We start from the raw sequence: 6049 nt of genomic DNA, 5'->3' as shown, positions 1-6049 counted from the left end.
ATAGAAAATAGCCCTCATCCAGAGAGTGACTAAGCAAAAGGGGAGGAAAGCACATGGTGCATCCAAATATTATTTCAACACTTCAGAATTCAGTCCAGGAAATAAACTTTTAAATCTGTTAGCAAGCAAAAAGCTACTGCCCTTTGAGATCAGATTGTCTTGAATCTTTTCAATATAATATACAATTTAATAAAAAATATAATTTAGGCCATGGCTGGGATACAGTTCTGAGGGAGCATTCTGGACTTGAGGGCCACTGGGCCCACCCCCAATTTAGATCCAGAGATGGTCTCCCATATCCTCAACATTTCACAGATGGAAAAGCAAGGCATATGTGGACAAGCAACACCAGAAGGTGGTAAGGATGGCCAAGGTTGTTTATGAGGAAGATCACAAAAGCTAGGAAGGACACAACAGTTTGCTTTTGCCTCAGCCTCCTGGCAAGGGAAGACCCTGGCAACTTCTCTCCTGTCCCCATTTTTTATTTGATGCGGTGCAAACTCCTTGGAAGTCACTTTGCAGCAAGCCAAGAGAGCTGAGGAGAAGGGGGAAAGTGGGAGGAGGAGAGAAACCGGGACATTTTTGAAAGCCCCTGAAAAAGTGGGGTGACAGAGGATTAACCAGGACTCTCTCTGCCAAACTGGGACAATATGTTCTCCATTTGCTTTCATGAGCTGGTCCAGCAATGACACAAATGAAACTCACCACAGAGTTGTAGTACTTCGACAGCCTCTTTCTCTTGGAGTCCAACTCTCTCTGCTTGGCTTCTGTGTTGGCCATTAGGTAGGAAGGGGGGGGGTTTCCTGGTGGCCCTGCACTTGGGTCTCTTTCAGCAAAATATGCCACAAAGCTGTGTACAAGGAGACTGAGATGAAGTTCCTGAAAAAAGAGACTAGGGTTAGGCTTGGTTTGTCAAGAAACCCTGCATCACTCAAAGACACAGAGAACAGCATGGTGCTGGTGAGATATGCAGGTGACATATGCCTCCTTTGGGCCAATGCAGAGGTGGGTATCCCCTTCCTCCCTCTGCACCAAACAACACCCCCTGTACCTAGCATGGATTCACTGCAGCTCCCCTACACAACAGATACTCCATGTTAAAATGCTTTTGGCGTTGCTATGTTGCACAGCACGTGAGGCAACACATTAACGTATGGCGCAAGATTCTTTACCTTCACTGTAGTCAGTAACTTGTGAGCTGAAGAAACACCTGTCGCTTTCTCAGTGAGCAAAGAGACACTGTAATCTTCTCTCAGATGAGGCTTTTATTCCTATAAGAAGTTCCACTGTGTGCAACACTATATACATCGACACCCTCCACCATCCACACCAGTAACAACCCACTCTGAGGCACACACTGTCTGACTCTTCCTCAGTGACAGTTGAGAATGACAGTTGACAGTTGCATCAACATTCCAATGGTGCACTGTTTAAATGCTGACACATCTAACTGCCACTAGAGCTGTCAATGACTTCCACAACAGCTCCACCTAGTGGCCACATGCCTGTCATTTCCTCAGACCTGTTGACCATGGTCCTGACACTCCATGCCTTGTGAGAGTGGAGGGGGGTCAGGGGATGGGGAATTGGGGAGGACCCTGGCTATGTCCCTGTAGCTAGATGTGAAATGAGCGCATCATCTGCTGAAACCTCCTGACCTCCCCAGTGGCCCTCAGAGGAGAAGTCCTTCCTTTGGCTTCTGGCTAGAGAAACACAGCTGGAGGCTTCTCCAATGCCTCGCACCCAACACTCTCATCAGGCATGGAATGACCATGGAGCATGGCTTCCACAATTCCCATGTTTCATTTTGTAGTCCTTCTAATTTCACATCTATTTTAAACCTCTCCCTCATTTGATGATAAAGATACCAGTGACAATATAGGCCAGATTCTTTAGGTTCTTCTTGTGTTTTGATCTCTAGTTTTCCTTGCGATTCTTTCAGGACATCCTTGTATCTTAAACATTTAGTTTTCTGGATACCTTTCCTCCCGAAAAGAGCCTCATGCGGCAAACACCATAAAGGTATTTTTGGACATATTCTACACTTCTTTTCCCCCAGATCTTCAATAGAGCTTTTCTTACGAAATGATTTGAGCTTTCTTTATGAACTTTCTCTTTACCTTAAATTAGGTATCCATGCCACCCAAATCTTAAATGTTCACCCTCCAGACATAACAATTGTTCATTCTCTAACAAAACCCATTCTCTAATCCAAAATAAACAACAAGCAGCATAATAAAGTTTTGAGTTTGGTAAACCCAGCCCTCCTCTACTTTTGTCATCACAAAGTATTTTCGTTTTTATCCTGGCTCTTTTTTTATTCCAAATACATTTTGAGATTTCCTTTTGCCATTGATTCAATGGGTTTTCATTCTGGATGATGGGTATCGCTTGGAACAGAAACAGTATTTCAGGAAGGAAACTCATTTGGATCAGTGACATTTTTCCTAATAGCGATAAGTGTAATTTCCCCCATTTTTCTAGGTCTTTTCTGATTTCCTTCCATGTGTCTCATAGTTATTGTGAAATGGATATGAGTTTTTATTTGTTAAAATTTATTCCTAGATATTTAACTTTCTTTCCCACTTTAAATCCACTAATTTCTTCCTCCATTTGTTCTTCTTTTTCCCCATATTTTCTGTTATTAATGTTGTTTTGTCTCTGTTTCCTTTTAGTCCTGAATCATATTCCAATCCCACTATTACATCCATCAATTGTCTTGTGCTCTTTTCTGGGTTCTCCAGGGAATACAAATGTCATCTGAGAAGACTCTCAGTTTAAACTCATTTCTATTTATTTTTATTCCATTGATCTTATTTTCTAATCTTATCCTATTATTCAGTGCTTCAAGGATCAGAATGAAGAAAAGGGATGATAGTGGGAAAGCTTGCCATGTACCTTTAGAAATCTCAAATTCCTCTGTATCTTTATAGTTAACAATTAGTTTGGCTCTTTGATCTTTATGCATTGCCTTTATCCATCTTAAATAAGAAGCTCCTATTTCCATTTTTTCAAGTGTCACAAATATCATATCCCATCGTATGTTATCGAAGGCCTTTTCTAAATTGACAAAGATAAGTGCAACTATTTGTTGTTGTTGTTGTTGTTGTGCCTTTCAAAATATTCAGTTATATTTAAGATGTTTTGTATGTTATCACTGAGTTATCTGTGAGGGAGAAATCACAATTGGTCCTTATGAATCCAGTCTTTAAGAGCCTTTTTGAGTCTATTGGCCAAAATCATAGAAAACAATTTATAATCAATATTTAATAAGGAAATTAGCCTATACTCTTTACCTCAGTTGCATCTCTATCTTCTTTTAACAGCAAAGTTATATTAGCTTGTTTCCATGTTTCAGGATAATGGTTTTCTTTGATGGCATTTACAGGAAGAAATACCTTTAAACCCTTTGATCTTTTTGCTCAATATGACATGTAAACTGAAAAAGGAAGTAGCTAAAAGATTTTCCAGACTAATTTTGTAGATGGTCACTCACAGTATTGGAAAAACATCCAAATTCCTAAAATAGAGGAGTGGATAATTAAACTAAGAGAAGCAAAGGGATTGGACATTTTAAGTGCAATCATGAGGGATAAATCAGTTGAGAAAACTAAAGAGGACTGGTCATGCTTTGATTTATTTTGTAATACTAATTATTAATTTACAATCCCAGATATCATATGGAAAGTCTACATGAACATTAGAGGTTTAACACGTATCGATACCTTGAAGGAATTTAAGTAAATTAAATAAAAGGGTCATCTTAGCTTAACTGGGAAGTAACTTAATAGTACATTTCTGACAGTTTTGTATATCAGGATGTTATTTATTGCATGTTGTATGTGTATGTTATAGGTATTTGTACTTTTTTGTTGTTGTAGTTGTATTTGTTATGCAAATGTCTTGGTATGTTTTTTTCATTTTTGTTTGTAAAGGATTGTTTATAAATAAATTACAAAAAAAAAAGGGGGTTTCCAACTGGAGTATTTCTGTTGTTCAGATACAGCCTCAGTCAGTTATAAAGGATAGAAGAGCCCAAGTCGATTTTTTATCCTGGTAAAAATGGTTTTGCTTTTTTAAATAAAAGCAGTTTGCTTTTCTGTCTAATCCTTATTTTTCTTGTTCTTGTTTGCTTCTATGTTTGTTTGTTTCATTTGTGGCAATATGATTTATTCTGGTCTGTCTCCTTCCTTCTTGCCTGAAAATCTATTAATAAGGAAACTGGGGAGACTTTTAAAACCTCCCAAAGGAGGTACTTTTGGCCTTTTTTGGGGGACTAGCCTCCTCTTAGAAGCCAAACCCTGATGTTTGTGAAGAAGAATAAGAATAAGGCTTGTATGTCTGTCTCAGCGCTTGGCAGATGGCAGTTTGAGGCCTTTAGGGAACCCAAAATGGAGGATGAAAGCTGTAGGAACAACAGAGGCAAAGATACACACACAAACATACAGGATACACAGAGAGAGCTTTCTTTCCAAAGCAGAGCCTTCCTTTCCTGCCTTTCCCTCCTGAGTCCAGCTCTGCACCTTGGGCTCCATTGCAGTCTCCTCAAAGGAAGAAAGGAGGGAAAGAAGGGGAGGCCGCTGAACCCCCAGAGCATACCTTCCTTTCCTGCAAAGGCCACCAGCGTAATAAGCAGCTTAGGCCCTGGCAATCCCTGCACATGCTTGAGGAGGGGCCTTTGGGGGCATCTATCTATGCACAGTCTCAGCCCCTGAAGCCATGGCTGCCTTCACAGCCTGCTCTGAGAGAGGGAAGTGGAGGAAGGCCTCGTTTGTTCAGAGGAATGGCTGGAGGGTCTTCTGGGGGGCCATCTGGAGTTATAAGAAGGAAGGAAGCCCCTCTTTTCCCTCCAAAGAAAGGCCGGGGGCCTGCCAGGCCTCCTCTCCCTCTCCTTCCCTGCGCCCTCCTGGGGATTTCTTGGGTCCCAGGAACTTCGGGGGTTATTATGACAAAAGAGGACATGGGATACCCTTGGAGAGAGGCATGGCCATGGAGGGGAGGGGGATCCAAAGGTAAAAAGGACTGTGAGGAGCCCCCTCCCTCCTGGAAAGTGGGGCAGAGGAGAGACCCTCGCTTCTGATGCGTCTTTGGGAGAGGCATTTGTGTCAAATACAGAGTATCACACGGGATAGCATTGGAAACAACATTTTTCAGAGGGGGGAGAATAATTTTCCTTGGGGGGAGGGGGCTCTGTCTGGGGGGAAGAAGAACCCAAATCTAGGCCTAAGTCAAGAGCAGGCAGAAAAAGGACCCCAAAGCTCCTTCCTGGTAGAGGGACACCACCCGGCAACCTAGGAACTAGGTTTAGAAACCTACAGGATTTGGATTAAGCACCCCCTCACATACATACCTTTCACTTTACAACAACCTTGCAGAGGAGGACCAACAGAGAGACCCATGGCCCCAGAAAGGTTGCATGTCCCATCGGTTGTGGGATGTTGGTTAAAGGAGGAGAAGGAAAGAAGGAAGGAGTGAAATTGCCAAGCAAAGGGAAACATAAAGGGACTGAGGGGGGACATCTGGGACCTGATTCAGGTATATTCCCCCAGGAAACCATTATAATAGCCTTCCACAGCTCACTGTGACATTTTAAATGACCATTTTGCAGATACAATATCTCAGATAAGAGCTGGCTTGGATGCCTGCATGATTGCAGAGGCTATAGCTGAGGTGTCCAGTGCCTCCCTGAAAAAGAAAACCAACTCAGCTCTACCTCTGGAAAGTGGAAGCAGATAGACCTGGAAGGGACGTGAAATGGGAAGAAGGGGAAAGGGGGAAAATCTTGGGGGAAGGATCTCTTTTCTGGGGTTTGCACCCATTGCTCCATCTCCCGGTCTCTGGGGGGGGGTCTGCTGGGAGGGGAGAGCATGGAATTCTGGGAGAGGCTGGCGGTTGGCTTGGATTCTAAATAGGGTTCTAGAAGGCTGGTGGGTTTGACTGTTGGCTGGTTAGGAATAACAACAACAACAACAACAATAATAATAATAATAATAATATATTTATATACCGCCTTTCCAATAAGATCAAAGCGGTTTACAAAATTACAAAA

This window comes from Sceloporus occidentalis, unplaced genomic scaffold (genome assembly GCF_023333645.1).
Source record: "Sceloporus occidentalis isolate IW3139 unplaced genomic scaffold, rSceOcc1.0.p SCAF_114, whole genome shotgun sequence".
NCBI lineage: Eukaryota > Metazoa > Chordata > Lepidosauria > Squamata > Phrynosomatidae > Sceloporus > Sceloporus occidentalis.
The sequence above is the reverse complement of the archived record's forward strand: the minus strand, read 5'-3'. Positions refer to the sequence as shown.